The following is a 23,812-nucleotide window of genomic DNA, read 5'->3' as shown; positions in this document are numbered from 1 at the left end:
GTAGGCTCAAAGTACTTCAGTCCAAGTCGTTCCCTCACATCAGGTAGAAACTGGAAGGTTCTTCATCCAGCCTCTTCTACCTCCCAAGTTTCCTGCCAGAGCTCCTCCCCTCTTTTCCTTATCTCTCTTTTATCCCCCACCCTAATACCCATAATATCCGCAATCTTCTCATAATTTACCTTCTTGGCCCAATACCAAGCCGCCTGTTCTCTTATCTTTATGTCCAGAGGGCAGAGCCCCATTATGACTAATAGGGCCCCCCCTGGAGATGTTCTATAGGCACCCACTGCTCTTAATACCATGCTTCTCTGGACCCTTCTCACTGCCATGGCGGGCACAACCCTCGTGAGCCTGTGCGCCCAGACTCCCGAGCCATAGCCCACAACTGAGGTTAGGATACTATTATGATAGAGTCTAATTAGGTGTGGAGGAAGATGGAATCTTTTATGGCCTATTGAAATGAGATTATTTAATATCTGAAGGGCTGTCTGGGTGACAGTATCAATGTGTTTTCCGAAACTCCACCTCTCATCAATGATAACTCCCAGGTAGCGTGTCTCACGTCGTCGGAGAACTGGTGAACCATCTATTCTGACAGTCGGATTTCTAATAAGATGTCCTTTTAGTAATAGGTAGGTGGATTTACTGGGCGATATCGTCATTTTAGTCGTGTGGCACCACTGTTGGAGTTTGTCTAATGCTGTCTCTATTTTCGGTTCAATGTCTTCGCGGCTACGGCCACCAACCAACAGGAGGAGATCATCCGCGTAGGCTATCACCTCTAGCACCTCATCACTTTGTTGTAATCTATCTAAAAAAAGGCTCCATATCGATGTCCCAGAAGAGGGTTCCTAAGACGGAATCTTGGGGACATCCTTTGGTGATTATCTTTCCAACTCTTTCGCTAGATGATGATAACCAGACCTCCCGATCCTTGCAATAGCTCCTCAGGTAACCGTATAGCGGCCTTGGACACTCTTTCTCCCGCAAGCAGGAGAAGAGCGAAGGCCACCACAGGTTGTCGAAGGCGCCACTGATGTCAACCATGATGCCAACCACGTATTTGTGCGGGGTCGAGCCACAGACCTCGGCCGCCAGGGCGATTGCATCAGATGCCGACCGCCCCGGCCTGAACCCGAACTGCCTGTCGCTCACCCCGCACAACACTCGGTGTGCTATCAATCTGTCAGCCAACAATTTCTCCAGTATTTTGCCAAATACATCTAGCAAGCAAATCGGCCTGTAAGATTTCACTTCTGCAGGGTCTTTGTCTGGTCCTTTCTTTATAATAACTACATTTGCCATTTTCCATCTCTTTGGGAATTTTCTCTGTCTAAGGCATTCGTTGTATAGATGTGTTAGTGGCGCAGTCAGCTGAGGCGCCAGAAACTGCACTACCTCCGCCACAATGCCGTCTGGCCCAGGTGCTTTTCCTTTTTTCAATGATCTTATATGGGTTGCCACCTCCTCCTCTGAGAAGGGGTAGACAGCCGTCTCATTAACGTATACTACTTGGTCTTCATCTCTGAGTTGCTTCTGCCCCTCTGTCTCCCCATCCGCATTGTCGTCAGGCAACAGGGACCGGAGGAGGACCCCCGCAGTCTCCTGCCAGGACTCCGTCATCCTGTCCCCGTACCTGACTGTTGATAGCTCCAGAGGAGAGCGGATTTTTTCCCTCGCCAACTTATATGGCAGCCCCCATGGGTCCGTGACTAGCTGATTGAGCTCTAAGTTTTCCCAACGTCTCATCCTAACTTCGCGCAGTTCCTTTTGGAACTTCCGCTTTTCCTCCCTATATAGCATCTGCCACCTTTGTCGTTCCTGCCAGACGACACTGCGCTGGTAGTGCCTCCTCAGCCTTCTGACAGATTGACGCACTTCTCCTAGTTCAGCAGACCATGGTGACGGAGAGGCCGCCATGGCCCTCCTCCTTGTAGGTACGGCTGCTTTCACCGCTCTTGTCACTGCATTCACCAGTTCCTCTGCTCTCTGGTCTACGTCCATGTCCAGATGCATGTCACCTTCCGGTGATGGAGGAATGTCACACTCCCTCGCTAGGCGTTCCCAGTCGGCTCTTCTGTAATTTAGTTGCACCTCCCACCCCGTGGCCCAGCGGCACTCTCTTTCTCCCAAGGTGAAAGATATCAAATTGTGGTCGCTTGTGGTGGCATTCTCTGTGACTCTCCAATTTTGAATAATGTTAGCCGTATTTGGAGTTACAAGGGTGACGTCAATATTTGTGCCCTGTCCTCCTCCTGCAGCGTAGGTAGGAGGATTGTCAGGCCTGTTTGCCACCACAAGTTGTGATACCATTATAAGTTCCTCGACTTTTTCACCGTTAGCATCTCTTGTGCCACTGTACCACAGGGGGGATTTGGCATTAATGTCAGCTGTTATTACATCTTTTCTTCCCTGCAACGCCGTGGTAACTCTCTCTAGGTGGTCTATGTAGTGTTCTATGTTGTCCCCATACTGAAAATACATGTTTATGAGAATTATGGTTCCCATAGGGGTTTGAAGCTCCACGACGTTACAGTGGCTAGTTGTGAATTGTGAGAGTGTGGTGACTCTCAAGAGTTTATTTATGATTATAATCGCCGCCTTCGCGTCATCACCTCTGCTGACTATTTGCCAGCTCGCGGCAGCAAAAGCTATTTTTCCAGCCAGGGAATATGGCTCCTGTAGACAGAGTACATCTAGTCTCCTCTCCTCCACCAGTCGGAGCTCCTGCATCACGAGTCTGCTGTTATGAGTGTTGAGCTGTCCAATAGTTATTTTTGTCATTAGGGGAAGTACGTATGTATTCCGTCATGTGGCCAGGTCTTACTCCAGTCGAAAGCAATTCGTCCATGTGCTATTACTGATTGTTCGTAAATGTCGTTAAGATCAAATTTCTCACCTCGTCTTTCGAACACTTTCTTGAGAAGATCTCGCAAGGCTCCGAAGTCGGTGGGGAGATTCACTGATTTTAGCTGGATTCTGTCAACAGCCTCCATAACCGAGAAGGTTATCTTCCTGCCGTCTTCATGTCCTACACGGACCACATGTCGTAAGGCAGTGGTCAGGGTAGCCGGCTGCTCTAGTCTGGATAGTTGCATAGTGTACTCCAAGTTGGGGTACACCCTAACCGGATCGACCGGTGGCAGTCTGACTATTGGTGAACTTAGTACAGTGGGGCTCGTACATGAGCTTTTTACTGTATTTTCTTGAATGGGTTGTTTATTTGTATGATTGTCTTTAGGCGTTGCCACAGCCACAGGCCGCGGTGGTCTCGCGGTTCTAGGCGCGCAGTCCGGAACCGTGCGACTGCTACGGTCGCAGGTTCGAATCCTGCCTCGGGCATGGATGTTTGTGATGTCCTTAGGTTAGTTAGGTTTAAGTAGTTCTAAGTTCTAGGGGACTTATGACCACAGCAGTTGAGTCCCATAGTGCTCAGAGCCATTTGAACCATTTGAACCAGCCACAGGATGCCCTTGCCGTTGTTGGTGTAGTTCCGGCTTTGTTCCCCGGCTTCCAGAGGAGAGAGTTTCAGCCATGAGGGGGAGATTGGTTTGTATGCCAATGACCATTGTTGGAAATTCAGTCTGTATAGCTTTGTCTTTTGTTTCAATTTTAGTGGCGCCCGAAAGCGACCTCAAAAAATCCTTGAATCTGTTTGCCCTCATGGCATCCCTCCTCCTTTTGCTCGGGGACTTTCGCTTTGGCATCCTGTTCCGTATGCCGGGCTCAACCATAGTCAGTTCTGGAGATTAATCTCTGCTCCAACGTTCTGTATGTCGGGCAATTCCTGCCTGTGGCTCCGCAAGACTTCTTCCCTCGATTCTTGCATGGTATGCAAACTGCCGCCGCCTTGCAGTCTTTGCGGCTGTGACCGTTTTCCCCACACTTAGTGCACGCCGGCTCCCTGGTGCGCAACTTTAAGACGTGATCCAAGTCACCACAGTTATGGCAACGAGGTACCACGACATAATCTCTTGTATTTATGGCGTGAAAGCCAACATATAGTCTGCCCATTGTTGTTATGTTCTTCCACATTGGCGCTGACACCTCGGCGACGTGATGAACAACACCACGACCCCGTGGCCCAGTCTTAAATTTTAATTTAAAGCAGTTCATAAATTCTTCTTCATTTATTTCCTCAAAGTTTTGTTGTCTAATTGTTTCTAGGAGTTCTTCGTTAGTCATGATTGTGGGAACGAGAGGATTTCTTTTCCTCGGTGGTTCGCATTTGACCACCGAGTTCAGTTTTTGGTTATTCAGCAGTTTGTCTTTATATTCCTCAGAGGCAACTTCAACTATAACGGAATTTCTGCTCGGTTTTACCTTTTTAGTTCTGATTTTATCTTTTACGGGGTCTATACTTTTTGTGAATAATTCTTGAATTTTCTTAACACTTGTATCCTGCCCAGGCAGTGTCCTAAGGAAGACTGCTGTATCTGTTATTTTTGTCATTTTGTCGATAGTGTCTCTGGTCGTGTTTTGTGGACGCTTAGTGGGCGCTTGCGCGGCCACGGCCGCCCACGTCTTTGCCGGTTGCCTCCTTAGTCTGTCATTCTCCTTTTCAAGTTCTTCCACCCTACCTTCAAGTTTAGCTTGGGCAATAGCCCATGCTGCCAGCTCATTCTTAATGATGGCAAGTCCAGCTTGGCTTATCTTGCCATTTTTAATTTGTTGCTCCATGAGCGACGTGATTCTAGTATATCTTTGCATTACTGACTCGTTCTCTGCCTGTCCCTGCTCGTCCTGGGGAGAGGGATCAGGCGCAGCGTAAGCCCGTTGAGGCGCACACGAATCACTCGTTTCGTTTGTAGCCATGATTGAACGAGTGATGAAAAAAGGTGGGAGCCCGTCTCTTGCCCCGGACCGGCTCCTCTGGCATGGGGGGGGGGGGGACTTCTGCAGCTCGCCCACCGACCTCGCCCCTATGTCAAGGGCACTTCCGAGCTGTCAGGTTCAGCGCACCGTCGCCAGTGCACTGGTCCTCCTCGGTGTCCCCGTCATCGACGATTTCACGCGACGCTCCTCGGCAACTGCACCCCGCACTCCGGAGAGGCGGATGCACCTCTCGCCCTTCGCCGCCTACTTGTATTGAGTGGATGGACGTGTACGGGTATGGAGACAACCTCATGAATCCATGCACCCTGGCTGTTAGCCAGTGGGGGCTCTGTAATGGTGTGGGGCGTGTGCAGTTGCAGTGATGTGGGCCCCTGATAAGCCTAGTTACGACTCTGACATGTGATACGTACTGGCACGAAAGCATCCTGTCCGATCAACTGCATCCATTCATGTCCGTTGTGCATTCCGCCGGACTTAGGTAATTCCAGCAGGACAATGCGACACCCCACACGTCCGGAATTGCTACAGAGTGGCTCCAGGAACTCTCTTATGACTTTAAACACTTCCGCTGGCCACCTAACTCCCAAGACATGAACACTATTGAGCATATCTGGGATGCCTTGCAACGCGCTGTTCAGAAGAGATCGCCACCCCCTGGTACTCTTACGGATTTATGGATAGCCCTGCAGGATTCAGATGTTAGTCGAGTTCATGTCACGTCGTGTTGTGGCACTTCTACGCGTATCAGCGTACATTTTGCTATTCAGTGTATGAGAAGCTCTCAGAACTGTGGATAACAAACGGAGACTATACTAATGCTGTAACAAATAGTATTAGAAAGAATGCAACAGAAGAGATTGTTGATGGCGTTTTTCAGAGAGTTATAGCATGGTTCTCTGAATATGTTCTCCCCCTAAGTTTTGAGAAAATACACTATATTCAATTCTGTTTAAGAAATTGTCATACCAACAATTGATGTAGGTACGAACAGGATTCAGTAAATATGGTAGAAAGCTCCAAATTTTTGGATGTGCATACTGATGAAAACTTGAACGGGAGGAAGTATATTACTGAGCTTCTCAAACAATTAAGTTCAGCTTCTTTTGCCCTTCGTATAATTGCTAGTCTTGGAAATAAACGTATCAAGCACCTGAGAAAAAAATTTGTAAATTTGTGATAAGGTGTTATGGGACCAAACTGCTGAGGTCATCGCTCCCTAAGCTTACATACTATTTAGTGTAACTTAAAATAACTTACGCCAAGGACAATACACACGCCCATGCCCGAGGAAGGACTCGAACCTCCGACGGAGGGAGTCGCGCGGACCGTGGCAAGACGCACAAGACCGCGCGGCTACCCCGCGCGGCCCTTACCGTTACAAACATCTAGGACTTGTAGAGGGGAATGAGTGTATAATATTTTGAATGGGAACTCGTGTTCGGAATTACCGTTTCCGTTCTTCGATGAGTTTCAGTTCTCATGTGCAGGTCGGAAACATACCAGCGGACGATATGGTGAAAGATGGATGGGCCGACGTTGTCCAACCACCTGACTGCTGTAATCGCCAGATTTAACTCCTATGGAGTACTTACTTGTGGGGTCGTATGCAAAGGTTAATGTACGAGACTCCTGTGGTTATAGAGGAAGATCTGCTGGCATGAGTTCTGACCGCTGCACAAGAAATTGAAGAAACATCAAGTGGAATGGCGAGTGTGTACCGGAACATGCTTCATAGGTACAATATCATGTCCGTAACAACGTTGGTGGTCGCTACATCGAGCGACTGTTGTGATGCGTTAGTACTGTTCTGCACATGCAGTGTTATTTTTTCTTTTGTTTTGGAATAATGTAAGCAAGTAATTTTTATGTGTTAATACAAATCAGGGTGCTTAAGTGATAAGTGGCTATTTCGTTATGTTTCCTTTCGAACTGTTGCTTAATAATTGTACTGCTTCGTACCTAAATTAATTCCTCAAACAGAAGTGGATGAGTTAAACATATGAACTGAAACCTTACGTTTCCGGACATGGATTCCTACTTAGCATATTATGTACACACTCCCCACTACAAGTCCTAGAAGTTTGTATCGGAAGTTTCAGAAGACCTTGTACGGGCATGTGTTTGCACCAAACAGAAATGGATGAATAGTGCGACCTTTACGTACAAAAACGTGGAAATCTGCTTGTACGGTAACATACACTAAAGTATATCTCATTGCCTCCTTATCTGACTCCTTTGTCGTCTCACACCTTGTGTAAATGAATCAGTCATAAACGATAAATTCCAGTTTGAGAAATAGAAAGCGGACTTACTGTGCTCAGGCGCTTCAGAAAAAAGTGTTCACTTTGAACAGATTAGGTTTTACGTAATGGATTTCCTGATCTTTAAAGGAGAGCTCCTCCTAACTGCTGTTACGAGCGCTGTGTATTTACGGTTTCCGCCATTGTCGACATTCATCGATAAGTCAACTGTAGCTCTAATAGATTTCTCTCTGCAGTAAATTATCCACCGAACGAAGTGGGGCAGTGGTCAAGCGCTGGACATGCACCCAGGAAGAACCACAAGTGAATGTCGGACTGGTTATTTCAAAGACGCGTTGGCCTGTTCCTTATTTCATCTTCAACAGTCAGTGTTACTGATTCACATCTAATGACACGCTTTTAAACCATAAAGCTCGCTTTTTTCTTCTTATTAATCTGTCGTTAGCATCTTACATGCATTACGATTGGACCGGATGTAGTTCGAATGCGTCGGACTCCGATACCGCGGTTTTTACGTTGGTATCTCTAGGTTTAGGACCGATTACCTGTTTCTTTACGCCTGCGCAACTACTTCTCTTTGTCCCTTCACGCACTGTGCCGTACCGGCCTTACAATCAGTTACGATCGTGAATCCACCATGGACAGAGGTCACACCAATGAAGAGTACACTGACATACACTTCATATATGGCAAAGCGAATAGTAGTGCCTTATGGGCCTCGCGATTGTATGAAGAAACTTTCCCTCTCTTCAGGCAGCCCGACTGGCGTACATTTAACCGGTTACAACAGCGCCTTAAAGAAACCGGGTATTTCGCACACAATGAACGGGAAGATGGAGCCAGATCCGCAACAACCGATATTGAAGAGAGGGGGTTGCACATTGTACGAGAACGTCCGAGTACTTCAACAATGGGGATTGCTACCCAAGAGCGTTTCCTGAGTCATAGCAGTGTGTGCGAATTTTACATCGACAAGTGCTCTATCTTTATCATCTACAGCCAGTGCAAGCCCTCAACAATGGTTGTCTTTTAGACAGAATTTCTGTCAATTCGTGCAACAAGAGTGTACCCAGAATCCCCTATCTGTAAGCAGTATTCTGTTCATGGATGAGGCTGGATTTACCTGTTACGGAATTTTTAACTATAATAAGTGTCACATCTGGGCCGATGTCACGAACTGAATTCGTGGTACGTCTGGGCAGGACTGCTCGGCAACCACATAATTAGATCACACTTCCACACACAGAGTTTAACCGGGCAGCAGTATATGCGGTTTTTGCGGACTGTACTTCCAGATGTACATGATAATGTCCCACCGAACCAATGGCTGAACATATGCTTGACGGTGCTCCAACAAGTTTTCATTTAAGAGTGCGCCGGCTTCTAACTCGGACGTATGGTCAACAGTGGATAGGTAGAGGACGGCCTGTGTCATGACCTCCAAGTTTTCTGGGTTTAAATCCCGTGGATTTCTGCGTGTGTGGTCATGTCAAAAGCCTGATCTACGCTACCGAATCAACTCCCTTGAGTAATGACGCTTGCGGATTGAAACAGCCTTCCAGCATTTACAGAATTCCCGAGGACTGACTGAGAGGATTCGCAACTCTTTTCAGAGACTAGTTCAGTGCTGCATTGAGACGCGTGGACAATATTTCGTATACCAACTTTAACGTTTAGAGACGCCATGTGTTCCTAAACACTGATGAACCGCTACAGAAAATGAGTTGTATCTCGACAACAGTTGATTTGTGGACCCATGTTTATTGGAGATTTTTATCTACTTGTGGCTGTACTTTCCGTGTGTGAATCACTGATCACTACTTCTGAAGCACCCTATATATATGCGTCCTTTTCAGAAGCAAGAGTGAAACACTAAAAATCCCTGTTTCCTCAACATTTTCCGGACGTTCTTATTGAACGAGAACGGGTCTCAAGCCGAACTCCACCAGCAAAGTTTCAGTGGTGGTCGTATGAACCAAAATAGGAAAAAAAATGCCTAGTTAACTTGGACTCTAAAATACAGACCTACGAGCTATAAGCACTTGTTCATCGTCGGTACTGTGAAACAACTCTCTTTTATTACAAGTTCTATGCTTTCCATATTTTGGAAATAGTAAAGACCACAACAAGAAAAAAAAGTCCAGCGAACATGGGTCTAAACTGCACACCTTAAGAGCTAAGAGAGCTAAGGAGAAGAGACATCTTTCACAGTGGCGAAGATGAGCATGTCCTCAAAGGTCTTAAGGCAAGCATTTTAGAGCCTATGTTTGCTGGACATTTTTTTCTCGTCTTGGTCCATACTACCACCTCTCAAAATAAGGAAAGCAGAGAACTTTCAGTGGAAGAAATGTGTCTCACAGAAGCGAAGATCACGAAGTGCTAGTAGCTCTTCAGGTACACGTTTTAGACTCCATGTTTATTACACACTTTTTTCCTGGTTTGATCTATACTAACACCTCTGAAAGTTTGCCGCCATACACGATGTCCCTCTACTATTGACAACACCAAATAACTTTTTGTCCTTTAGTAAAATATCAAGATAATTATTATTAAAGACAGTCCTATGTGGCACAATGCTCTTGTTGGCTAAAAAACGATGCGTGTCATCTGGGTAGGGCATCATCAGGGTATCTGGAACTACAATAAAAACTGAAATAAATAACGGCGCGTGGCCCTATCTTAGATACTATACTCAATAGTGAATAACAAAAACGTAAATACGTAAGACGTAAGGAATAAGAAAGGTCATAAATAAAACGTAAAAATTACTGCCAAAAAGCATTCGTAAAAAACGCCTAAACCTGGTAAACGAACGTGAACACCATAGGAGATGGTATAAAAACCATCAAGAATAAACCTAAAGAAGAATCTCACATGACGTAAAACCTAAATGTGCATCTCCACTGATTGTTGTGGATTCGTAGCCCATCGAGGCATATCAATTATATGAATGTGTGATGCCCGTTTTTCCAGATATGTCCAAAAGAATTGATACCACGCAGAATCGGCAGCTATCAGACATAATATATAAACTGCAAGTGGAGGAAAGATAAGGGAAGGAAGTGACGATATCAGCTGCATTGGAACTTACGTGTAACCAGAGGCAATGAGTGAAAATATATGCCAGACCAGGACTAACACCTGGTATCTCCTGCTTAACAGGCGACTGCGTTAAGCACTGCGCCAACTGCACTCAGATGCGGGGATTATCTCAGCATGTTCCTCAGCGGACCTAAATCGCACCTGGCGCCACCGCGTATCTGCAGTCCCGTCTATGTCCTCCGTGCTCGCTAATTTTAGATTTCCGCTGGAGGTCCAACGTAAATGTAGATCTGCACTGACATTTGTGGATTTATAGCCCTAAAGGCGTATTAGTTATATGAATGCATGGCGTCTGCTCTTTCAGACATGTCCAAAAGAACAGAGGCCATGTGGAATCTGCAACTGTAATAAATATTATGTAAATTGAAGGTGGAGGGGTGGGGTGCAGGGGGGGGGGGGAGTGAAATGAAAGGAAAGAGAAGAAACTAATGATATCAGCTGCATTGGAACTTAATGCAGAATCACAGTTGTTGAGTGAAAATGAGTGTCAGACTGGGATTCAAACCCGGGATCTCCTGCTTACTAGGCATTTGCATTCACCAATGCACCACACAGACACAGTCTTAATCTCAAATGTGCACATTATCTCGGCTGCTCCTCGACTGACCCACATACCCACCTAACACCACCACTTGTCCACAGTCCCCATACATAGTCTCCGTGCAACCTTATTTTAGATTCCCGCTGAAGATCGAACGTAATTCATGTAATTGATGTACCTCAATGGCCTGTAAATCCAAAACCATTTTTCAGGCATATCTGAAAGAAGAGACATCACGCATTCATATAATTACCAAACTTCGATGGGCTATGAATCCACAACGATCAGTGCAGATCCGCATTTACGTTTGACCTCCAAAGGGAATCTAAAACTAGGGAGCACAGAGGAAATGAACGGAGACTGTGGGTCAGTAGTGCCGCTAGGTGGGAACGTGGGTTGGCTGAGTAGGGTGTCGAGACAGTTCTCGCATTTGCAATTAATACTACGTCCGGGTGGCACATTAGTTACAGCAACTGCCTACTAAGCAGGAGATCCCGGATTCCAGTCCTGACTTGGCACACACTTTCACTCATCGCAGCTCATTCCGCATGAGTCTCGATGTAGCTGATATGATCAGTTCCTTTCCTTCTCTTTCCTTTCCTTTCCTTCCTCTTCCCCCTCCAACTTCAATGTACGTAATTTTTTGGTCATCAGTCATAGCAGTGTAGAGTATGACCACGCGCATCAGCTGTGGATGTGGCACCCAAACAAAGTGCCGGTAGCTGATTCGCAATCACACTGTGTATATAAAGTATTGACAGAATCAGAAGGGACTGACTGATGCGCTATTGAAGACAACCGCGATTAAGTGGCGCAAGATGAAAGTACGAGGGTTGACTGAAAAGTAATGCCTCCACCTTCGTAGCTCTTCAACAGTTGGCAGCATTGGTATGCGGCAGGTACTGGCTTGTTCCGTAGCCTCTTCTCTACAGCTTCAGTTAGCGGGAAGCCTTAGCATTGAACGGTTGTGTCGTTACAGTGTAAAGTGTGGAACCCTGCGCAGACGGTCGTTCAATGCGATTTATGCAAAGTGCAGTCATTGAATTCTTGACAGCAGAAGGTGTCACCCCAAAGGAGATTCATCAGAGACTGAAAGCAGTTTATGGTGATTGCGTTGATGTAAGTTCTGTGCGTCGTTGGGCGAGTAAATTTAAATATGTTGATGCGGGAACATCTGACCTGCGTGACAAACAAAGAGTTGGACGACATCCTGTGACTGCAACCGCCGAGTGTCACAAGCAAAATATTGACAGACTGATTCAGGACGATCGTCGTATCACTCAGAGAGAAATTGCAAGCATAATCAGCATTTCACAAGAATGCGTGGCTCACATTATTGCTTTTCTTGGCTATCGGAAGATCTGTGCACGATGCTGACTCTTGGAATGAAAGCGCACAGACTTGAAATTTGCCAGGGACTCCTCTCGCATTACGAGAATGAAGCTGACGCCTTTCTCCATTCAATTGTGACAGGAGACGAAATGTGTGTACACCATTACGACCCGGAGACGAAACAGTCTATGTAATATCGACACAAAGAACTCGCCCCAGAAAAAGAAATTGAAATGCAGCCCTCAGCTGGAAAAATCATGGCCATAGTGTTCTGGCACGCAGATGGTGTTATCCATGTTGATTTCATTGATCCTGAAACAACAATAAATTCATATTGTTACACCACAACGCTGCGAACTCTTTAAACGACGGCTAATGAGAGTCCGAAAGGAAAAGGGAAATCTTTTCCTGCAGCATGACAATGCCAAACCGCACACTTCATGTGTCACCACTGCAGAACTTCAGGAACTGAATCCCACCACCGTACGGCATCCTCCATACAGTCGAGATTTAGCACTGTGTGACTTCCATGTGTTCCCAATAATGAAAGACGATCTGCGGGGACATCATTAAGCTTCTGATGAAGCCGTTGAGAGAACTGTGAGGCTGTGGTTGCACAAACAGAGTGTCGACTTCTCCCGTGACGGCTTCTGAAAAGTTGTTCATCGTTGGCAGAAATGTATCCAATTGGCTGTTGATTATGTGGAAAAGTGAATATTGGTAATTAAAGATCACATTCTAAGGTTTATTTCTGCGTTTGATTTATTAAAATATTCTCTTCCAAACCCAATTAACGAAGGTGGAGGCATTACTTTTCATTCAACCGTCGTACAAAGCCTTTAATGGAAAATCGTTATAGCAGGGAGAAAAATTCTCATATGCGAGCTACAAATACGTCAAATAGGAAACAAACTGTATAAACATTATTACAGCATCCTATCGAATACCGGAGGCATGGAGTGTCAAGTATGTGAAAGTACAACACGTAAATAGAAAAGATTCATAAACAGTAAGAATGCGGTTATTTATTACACACCTTTTTTATTTTACTTCTAGAAAACATTATGATGCCCTACCCAGGTGAAACGCGTGGTTTTAGAACCAGTAAAGAGTATTTTGCAAACTTGGGACTATCTTTTAATATTAATCTCAAAGTGAGATTGGTGTACGACCGCGTCACAGTGGACTAGAATAAATATCAGGAAGATATTGTTTGACTACCAGAGGGACATTAACCAGCATGATTGACTTTCTCGTATTTTTGTTCGTTACGAAGCTGTAGCAATAGCACGTCTTTCTTAAGCAGCATCCTACACTTTTTACTCGGTAATTCACTTCTTCGCCTCGAGACCTGTTCAGAACGTATTACAGCACGTGGCACTGTCCTGTGCTGGCATACAGCGCAGGTCGCCGTACTAACGTAAGTCGTCCACTCGCGTTGTGTGATGAGGGAAGGGAGACGGTAAAATCGCGTGCCGATATGCAGCCTACTCTTTTCGAGTAGCAACCAAGGGGCCGCCGAGCTTAACGTCCCCCTCGGACGGTCGGGTCTCCATTAATACTGTCATATCCTCCACTGCAATGGACACTGCCGAGAGGTCTGGAATTTAATTCAAGATATTGGCGCGAAATCTGGTGATCAGGACCTCCACTTTGTCTCAAAGGCAAACGGAAAGGAGCCAACTACGAGTGATGCACCCGGGCGGTTTCCCATCCACGTACCGCCCATGCGCGACATTGCTTATCTTCGGTAATGTGATGGGAATCGGAGTATTCAACGAGGCAAGAACCCATTGAGTACTTTATTACGTGTAACCAGATTGTAAATAAGCAAATGTTATTGTAAATACCGTTCCGCTAACTTACAGTCTCCTTAGATTAGTAGCATATCTACTTTTTTTCGTTCGGGTCAATTGTACTTGCACAAAACTACAACTGAAGGCAGTTGATTGAATGAACAGTGTGCGTTTTTTGTATTTCCACTTGTTTGCCGTCAACTCCAAGTGGACGAGTCACGTTATATGGTTACCTGTGCTGCGTATTAATACGAGAAAGTTAAAGTCAATTTTGTGTTTCTTTTTAATAACGTCATGATTAAAAAATGGCTCTGAGCACTATGGGACTTAACATCTGAGGTCATCAGTCCCCTAGAACTTAGAACTACTTAAACCTAACCAACCTAAAGACATCACACACATCCATGCCCGAGGCAGGATTCGAACCTGCGACCGTAGCAGTCGTGCGGTTCCGGACTGAAGCGCCTAGACCCGCTCGGCCACAACGACATCGTGTTTACGTTGAGGGTGCACTGTGCTATATTTTTCAACAGGTGTTGAGGAGATGAAGTCGATTATCGAATAAAAAAAAAGACGTACTGCTGTCCATATGTTCGTAACGAACACAGTTACAAAAAGGAAAATCATGCTGGCTGATGTCTTCCTAGTAGCTAAACAATATCTTGCTTCACACAATCATTATTTACCAAGGAAAACTGCCAAGCAGCTGCTGGAAAAAACAAAAAATGGCTCTGAGCACTATGGGACTCAACTGCTGAGGTCATTAGTCCCCTAGAACTTAGAACTAGTTAAACCTAACTAACCTAAGGACATCACAAACATCCATGCCCGAGGCAGGATTCGAACCTGCGACCGTAGCGGTCTTGCGGTTCCAGACTGCAGCGCCTTTAACCGCACGGCCACTTCGGCCGGCCAAAAAACAAAAACTCCTTTGTATATGAAAAGGGCAAAAGAACGGATGAGCAAATTCATAGACTGATTGCCGTGCCATCGGTCTGCTGCGGTACTGTGGAGCTTGTCTTGAGCTGGAATATATCGGGTTTCCTAGAGAGAGCATGGATGGAACAAGGTCAACAAGCAGATCCTGTTTTCCCGGATTTCCGGAAAGCTTTCAACACAGCACCACGCTATAGGAACTTAACATAGGTCCGATCATACGGAATAGGTTCAAGATATTGTGTGACTGACTGGAACGCTTTTTGAATAATACAGGCTTTTTGAATAATAGCAAGGGCGTTCAATATGTAACGCAACACATCTTTTTCTGAAAGCGGGTTGGCTTATTCAGCATTCCAATACCCCATATTACACCCCACTCTTTCGGCTACGAAACCCTTTTTTCAATATAACCCCTGTTCAATGCAACGGCATCACGGCACTTAACTGGGGGGGGGGGGGGGTTATGCCCGAATAGTACCGCTCTACTGGTCGACATCGAAGCCAACGTCTTGCTGTATCAATAACCTCCCCTGCATCCTGCAGAGTGCATCCTTCATTGGGCCAAACAGATGGAAGACGGAAGGTACGAGGTCCGGGCTGCAGGATGGACAAGGAAGAACTTTCCAAGAAGTTTTGTGAGCTCATTTCGGGTGCGCAGACTTATGCGAGGCCTTGCGATGTCACGGAGAAGTTCGTTTGCTTTTTTGTGGTGACGAACACGCCCAAGTCGTTTGGTCAGTTTCCTGAGAGTATACTTCGGAGTTGATCGTTGCACCATGAAGGAGGACACCAAACGGAATAAACTCTTCAGATTCACTGAAGGCCGTCGTTCTGACTTTACCATTTGAGGGAATGGCTTTGAAATTTTTTCTTCGGAGGAGAGGTGATGTGGCGCCACTGCATGGATTGCTGTTTTCTTTGCGGTTAGAAGTGATGAACCTATGTTTCATAAGGTGTTCGACAAAAAATTATCACGATCAGTCTCGCAACGCGCAAGTAATTCGTCACAGATGGTCCTCCGTTGCTCTTTGTGGTCTGCTGTTACGCGGCAAGGAGACCAGCAGTCACACACCTTTGAGTACCGTAACTGATGGACGTGTGTTTCAGCACTACCAAACGAGAGGTCCAGTTGAGCAGCGAGGTATTTGATTGTGTTCCGTGTATCACCTCAAATGAGAGTGTTCATACGTTTCAACATTACAGTCTGTGCGGCCGGCCGGGAGATCGGACAGATTAGCGCGAACTTGCGATGGTGACAGACGCCACGGCCAATGACTCATCGTGCTTTTGTTCACTGTCAGGTCTCTGTCGACGCCCTACAAACGTGTATGAATATCGACGATGCGCTGGTTTTCGGCCAAAAGAAACTTAATGCTTGAGTACCTCTGTTACAGATGGCATTTTGAAGGCTACATATAGCACCGCCACCAATCGGAACTTCATGGAACTGCAGTGGCTGAAGCGGTTATATTTCACGATGTCTCAAAACAAGTTACGCCTTTTTTCAACCGAAACTGGCCGAGAAAAATGCTGTGTTGCTATACTTACTGAACGCCCCTCGTAGAATACAGTACGTTGTGCCGGGCGCTCGGTATTTGTCAACGTAGATATCGTCAGCAATGTTCACGCGAATGTGATAGGACCACTCCTGTTCTTCGCGTATTAAACTACTTGCCAAACAGGTTGGGCCGCAGTCTAACACTGTTTGTTGACACTTTACTGCATAGGACGGGAAACTACGGAGAAGTTAAATCAAAATGGCTGAAGGAGTCTTTGAACGTGACTTCTCCACGAAACTAGACTTCAGATATAATGGATTTGTTGAGTCCAAGCATGCATTGACTTTTTGTTATAGGGCGATCTTAAAAATTCTGTTTCCTGCCGTAAATATGAGTAGAAATAACAACCTACAATGCTTGAAACTTCCAATGTGATTTAGGAACGTGAAAAGCTAGTAGAAAGCGTAAACTACCCTGCCATTAGATAAAGGTGAATAATGAAACAGTAACAAAAGAAAACCAGAGGGAATAAGAAATGTTTTGGATTTGCGGCTTTTAAATATCCCGGGCACATGTGAGTGTGGTAGCACTCGAGGCAACCAGTGAGAACCTATGATTTCGTGCGGTTGTAACTAAAGTTCAGCCACTGACGTAGGTCCGTTGTGGGCCTTAATTATCGTATGGCAACGAAATTTGGTCGATATTTCAATACGTAAGTGCGGAACCGATTTACGCTGGAAAAAATTAGTTGAAATGGTCACCAGGTGCAAATCTGGCGCTGTGAATGCAAGAAAGACGTATAGAAATGTTTCTGTATGTAATGAACTAAGAACTGGTCGTGGGCATAAATGTCCAACAAGTGAGAGAGGAATAATGTTGATTTTATTACTGACCGCCGCGTACAGACTTTGTTCAAAATCAGCATCGGAGACGTCGACGTGATGCTGTACACCGCCAGGTATGCTCCTAGTGGCCAAAATTGGAACTACTTTTCTCCGCCGTAAATCACTTCTGCATTAATACATTAGCATGTTTTGCTGATGTATAACCATTTCAGCAGACACGACCTCCGTGAGTAGCTGTACTTTCATTATAAAGAGCCTGTATATCTGCTCAAGAGGAATCTGAATGCACAGGAAAGAAAGAAAGTCTCCAAACGACGACCAGAATGTCTCTGTATTTGAATATTGTATGTTAATTGGGGACCGAGACACGACGGAGAGGCTCCATCCCCGCCGCAGCCGCAGTGGTCCACAACTCCACGACGACTACCGCAGTCCACTTCACCCCTCCGCCGCTCCACACCGAGCCCAGGGTTATTGTGCGGTTCGACCCCCGGTGGAAACCCCCCCACCCCCCACCCCAGGGATCGTCTCACACCAGACGAGAGTAACCCCTATGTTTGCGTGGTAGACTAATGGTGGTGTACGCGTACGTGGAGAACTTGTTTGCTCAGCAATCGCCGTCATAGCGTAGCTGAGGCGGAATAAGAGAAACCAGCTCGCATTTGCCGAGGCAGATGGAAAACCGCCTAAAAACCATCCACAGACTGGCCGGCTCACTGGACCTCGACACAAATCCGCCGGGCGGATTCGTGCCGGGGACCAGGCGCTCCTTCCCGCTCCGGAAAGCCGTGCGTTAGGCCGCTCGGCTAACCGGGCGGGCGTTTCTGTAATTGCTGGGAGGAACTCCAAGTGTTCTTTGGACTGTAGGTCGGTGATAAAATAGTTAGTCCAGGGACCAGATGAATTTACGAACCCGCAGGACACGGAATTTGCAGGTTCTAGTACAGTTAATAGTAAACTAAACATTAATTAGGAATTCTGATAGAATTAACACTTTTTGGCAAGTTGACGTTTCCTTAGAATGGGGAAAGAAGGGGTTAGTCTAACGAACTGAATTCGGCGTGAACAGATCTTGAAAGCCAACAGTACCGACCGACTGCCGCGTCATCCTCAGCGCATAGGCGTCACCGGATGCGTATATGGAGGGACATACGTTCTAACACCGCACTCCCTGCCATTGTCAGTTTACGAGACAGGAATCGCTCATTCTCAACCAAGTAGCTCCTCACAAGGGCTGAGTGCACCCCACTTACCAATGGCGCTTAGCGGACCCAGACGGACAACCAACCAAGTGTTAGCCAACCCCGATAGTCTTTAACTTCGGTGATCTGAAGGGAATCTGTTTTACTACAACGACAGATCTGTTAGCTCAAGGGGAGTGAAGGATTCTAATAAATGATTCAATTGGGAAAATTGAGAATCCAAGACGGTCAGTTAAACATAAGGACTTGCCCAGGATGAAGTTTACAGCATAGAGAAAAAAGATGGAGACACATATACTTACTGTGACTGATGTTATGACTGGTGTGAGGCACTTCAGCTTATGCTGGAAGGTCGCTCAAGACTTCGGTTGTTAGAGTAAGCAAAACTGGTCATGCAGAGTCATTTCATTTCTGAACGACATCTGAAGTCCATGCTGACCTGCATACAGCCTTCGCGCAAATATGCTCATGAGTCACCTCTTACCAAAGCACCTACCACGCACCACCTTTTAATAACAAACACGTAAGCACCCAACATCCTTCTGTCAAGATTCTGTTTGTTTCAAGGCAACAACTAAAACTCGAGAAAGTGACCCTGAGATAGCCATTAACAGAACAGGCAAAATGTTGTTTTCTTCCTTACATTAGAGAGTGATGGAAAGATATTACTTGTTCTGCTTCGCCGGTGGCTGTGGCCGAGCGGTTGTAGGTGCTTCAGTCCGTAACCGCCCTGCTGCTACGGTCGCAGGTTCGAATCCTGCCTCGAGCATGCATGTGTGTGATGTCCTTAGGTTAGTTAGGTGTAAGTAATTCTAAGTCTAGGGGACTGATGACCTCAGATATTAAGTCTCATTGTGCTTAGAGCCATTTGAACCATTTGTTCTGCTTCCAATATTTCCAAGTATGTTACTTAGAAACTCTGCGAAGGCTATCTGACATCAGTTTCTGAAAACGTGTTTGTGTTAAGTTATTTTCTGGGTTCCCTCTGCTTCTTATGGATTCTTCGGAGTTCATTATCTTCCTTTTGTATGTCAATATGTACGTTTTGTTGGTTTTATTCCGCTGGATTCTATATGGACGTTCCTAATTTCATGGTCCTGTATGCGTATGTTACATATATGTGGCTATTGGTGTTACCGATTGACATCTACTGGTTTACTTTATAGGCTATTGTTACAAATAAACAAAGAATTCGCCACGCGAGATGTTCATCGGTAGTTGTTCGTCCGCGTGTATCATGTATGCTACTTTTAATCCTGTGGATACATACTGACAATAGATGTTACTAACGTTTGAAACCCTGTTTTACGTCCAGAAAATTTCCTGGAATTATAAGAAACGTTGCTAACTTTTTCTTTGTTACTTTGGAGATATTGCATTTAAGGACTTACTTACACAAGTTACACATTCGCCATGCTAGTGTGGTGGTGGACTACAGGGATGTGACTGTGTATAGAAATAACAATGGAGCATGTGTTTCTAGTTTTTTGTGACTTCAACACCGATTGTGTTGAACGTTTGTTCATAGTTTTTTATGCAGTGTTTACTCCAGCTGTTTGGTATTATGTTATTAGTTTGTTTAGTTGTTGTTGTAGGTTTTGTACTCCATAATTAAAGAGGTTCCGGTTAGGGATATATCTGATGTCGATTGTTTTGCTGGTGAAAGTCGTTGTACTCTTGGAACCCGTCGCGTACATTACATAATTAGAGAATGTAATTATTGGAGTAAAAGATAAAAATATATTGAAAAAAGGGAGAAGGAAAAAGATTAAGCAATGTAAGTTAGATGCCGAATTTTGTTTTGTATAGATAACGATAGTATATTTTTATTATGTAATTTTATGACGTGATTTATCCTCTTTTTAGTACCAAACTATGATTTTTATTGCCTGTACATTCTTATTTTTCTAACACGCCATGTACGTTTCCATACGCAGGGGCAAGAAGATGACGCCTTTTGCTTTGAAACCGGTGGCATGTTTTGAATAAACGACTTTGGGTTTCAATACAGCTGTTGGTTTCAGTTATCATTATACAAGTATTTCTTGTTCAGCTGGATTACCAGATGTATACAAGATGGTCGGAAACGGTCTGAAAAGCCAGCAAGGGCCTTGCAGTGTAGAATATGTTGAGAAATAACTGTTAAGAAAGAAATTCGATGCGTTGCGCCTTTTCCGAGTTAATTAGCACTGAATTTAGCCAGTCAGGCCGGTGAGTTTGCAAATTCAACCGGACATCCATAGACGGTGACTCCAAAAATGTTCTTCATTTGGTTTCCTAAAACTGAAAAGGAGGGTGATTCAAAAATAGAACATGGGACGTCAGTAAGCATCGAGCCCGAGCCAAACGCTGAGCAGTCTCGTGCGCTGTCAGCAACGTTATCAGAACAACTGATACTAATCGTATCTGGCGGGCCGTTTGAATGCGCTCGCGCAACGGCCTGATTGGCTAACTTCAATACTAATTAACTCGGAAACGCCTCAACACATCGAATTTTCGTATTAACAGTTATTTCTCAGCATAGCCTACCCTGAAGTACCCTTACAAGCTTTTCAGACTGTTTCTGACCGCTCTCTACTAATTCTGATATTAAGAATTTCTTTTTTTACGAGCTGAACGAAGTAACTCATTCTGCTTGAACTATGTTCTTAGCATGAGGCATATTTGAAGAGTTCATATATGAGTGAATTCGATAGTTACGAAATTGGGGATTTGTTCTGTCACCGGCTTTGTTATCGGGAGAATTGCAGCTGACCTCCAAGTGGTGAGGTGGTGCAGTGCTGAGACACTGGACTCGCATTCGGGAGGATTTCCCTTCAAGTCCCAGTCCGGTCATCCAAATTTAGATTATCTACGATTTCCTTAAATCGTTTAAGACAAAAATTCCGGAGTGGTTCCTTCGAAACAGCGCTGCCGAATCCTCCAATATGAGCTTGTGCTCCATCTCTAATGGCCGTCGCCGACGGAATGTTAAATTCTAATCTTCCTTTCTTTCTTTTTTTCCTTCCTAGCTTTGTGCTGCCTGTGTAATTACCACTGCACTGAATGGCCTTTAAAATCAAATCTTTTATCATTTCTTCCTCCGTGTGAGAGAGTACAAAAGAGCTCCTGTGTAGATTGAGAACAAAAAAGATGTAAACCATCTGCAACAATCTTACTCTGCGAAAGACTAATTTTGCTTTGCGATGCGCTGAAGAAACCTGGGAAAAAGTATTTTACCGAATACTTGTCCCTGATGCTATCAAGTCATACATAGAAAGAAGGATCCTTTATTGTATGGTTATATGATAGCGGAACAAACACTGGTAGCAGTTACTTCTGTAAAATATCTGGGAGTATGCGTACGAAACGATTAGAAGTGGAATGATCATATAAAATGAATTGTTAGGCGGGTACCAGGTTGAGATTCATTGGGAGAGTCCTTAGAAAATTTAGTCCATCAACAAAGGAGGTGGCTTACAAAACACTCGTTCGACCTATACTTGAGTATTGCTCATTAGTGTGGGATCCGTACCAGATCGGGTTGACGGAGGAGATAGAGAAGATCCAAAGAAGAGCGGCGCGTTTCGTCACAGGGTTATTTGGTAACCGTGATAGCGTTACGGAGATGTTTAGCAAACTCAAGTGGCAGACTCTGCAAGAGAGGCGCTCTGCATCGCGGTGTAGCTTGCTCGCCAGGTTTCGACAGGGTGCGTTACTGGATGAGGTATCGAATTTATTGCTTCCCCCTACTTATACCTCCCGAGGAGATCACGAATGTAAAATTAGAGAGATTCGAGCGCGCACGGAGGCTTTCAGACAGTCGTTCTTCCCGCGAACCATACGCGACTGGAACAGAAAAGGGAGATAATGACAGTGGCACACACCGTTGGGTGGCTTGCGGAGTATAAATGTAGATGTAGATGTCACATCGCTGCGGAACGTACATGGAAGAGGTGAGTAGATAATGGCGGTGTTGTGAGGTCGCCGCTAGAGAGGTACGGAGGTAAAAAAAAAGGGTGGGTCACTCTATTCGTCTTGTACGATGACTGTAATCCTCTGATTCCGATAATCTATGTTCATAACAATTTCTAAGGAAATCGTACTACTATAGGCAGTGGAAGGAGTTCCATAACAAAACTGACGGTGAACGTCGACTTACTTTCCGCAGGGAAGACGTTCCGCGCTGTGCAGCTGTGAGGCCAGTTCTGACACAACTGTTTCCTCTCGCGTCCGCGTTAGCAGATAACAGAGGCAGTCCGGGTGTCCTCAGACGCACGTTGTCACGTGACCGGACACCTTAACGCTCAGCGAAAATCTAGGGCAAGTAGCAGCGGTCTATCCTAACACCTAGAGTCGCTTAACTCGCCACGTACGTATCAAGCTAACATGTAACTTGCTATCGACCACTGAAACGTCCCTTTAGGAAATTTATGAATGACTGTGCTGATAAACCTCTTACGTTATTTGCTTTTCAAATAGCTGAGAAAAACTGAACGTACTCAGACATTACTCAACACTAAACTGACACAATATTTTTAGCGCAACGCAATCTGACTTTCAAAAATCCCTCCAAAAGAATGGCCCTGACTAACAATAACCTATACCTTTCATGAATCACTTATCTCACAAAAATCTTCGTTGCTCAAACTAATGCAATACAGCGTGCGCCAATACTGCCAGCTGAATAAAAGATTCTAACTACTGAAGGCGCTAACTACTGATAGGCATAGTTAGCAAATGAAAGATTTTGATAGAAAACAAACAATGTATTTACATTAATAGTGTTCAAAAGTAATAATATATATCAGTTCATGACATCCAGTCTTACAAATTTACTGTCTCTGATGGACACACGTCCAGATCATACTCTCTCAAAACTCCGCCATCTCTCTCACCACATCCACCACTGCTGGCGGCTCACCTCCAACTGCGCAACGCTACGCGCTGTTAACAGCCAGCTGCCCACTACAATAGAGAATATTTCAACAAGGCCAACCAGCCACGGACTGCACACAGCACAGCCAGTGATTTTCATACAGAGCGCTACTTGGCGTTACCAATATAAAAACCTAAACAACCTACTTACACCACAAGTTAATGTTCGCACCGGTTGTATCTACTTCCATGGTGGTAAATCAATATTTAGTAAGAAACCTCAGGACTTATCAGCGCGGTAACCTCGAAACCGAACGATCCGGCGGATTGGTAAACACAGTGAATTCGTATTCTGGAAGTTGGGTTTCAAATTGCCATCGGACCATTAGAAAAGATTTTCTGCAGTTTTCTTCAATAAGTTGTCCATGCCGTGAAACCCAAACTTATTTTTGGTTTTTTGGAGGATATCATAGTCGCCTTCGACGACTATTTATCGTAAGATCCATTATAGTTATGTCGACCGCGTGTCCATTATCAAGTGAAGTACTGCATACACATTGAGGTGACAAAAGTCGCGGGATACCTCAAATGGTTCAAATAGA

At 45.1% G+C, this 23,812-nt stretch overlaps 1 protein-coding gene across 1 annotated transcript in view; it reads right to left on the bottom strand.

Annotated features, from left to right (window-relative positions):
- The window catches only part of LOC126237070 (myrosinase 1-like), a 227,900-nt gene extending 205,341 nt beyond the window's left edge, over positions 1 to 22,559 (bottom strand). The window contains exon 1 of the mRNA XM_049946869.1: positions 22,495 to 22,559. The gene's annotated coding sequence lies outside the window, so the exon portion shown is untranslated. The remainder of the gene's footprint in view (positions 1 to 22,494) is intronic.
- Between the last annotated feature and the right edge of the window lie 1,253 nt (positions 22,560 to 23,812).

The sequence above is a fragment of the Schistocerca nitens genome, chromosome 1 (genome assembly GCF_023898315.1).
Source record: "Schistocerca nitens isolate TAMUIC-IGC-003100 chromosome 1, iqSchNite1.1, whole genome shotgun sequence".
NCBI lineage: Eukaryota > Metazoa > Arthropoda > Insecta > Orthoptera > Acrididae > Schistocerca > Schistocerca nitens.
This window is presented reverse-complemented; position numbering and strand designations above follow the sequence as displayed.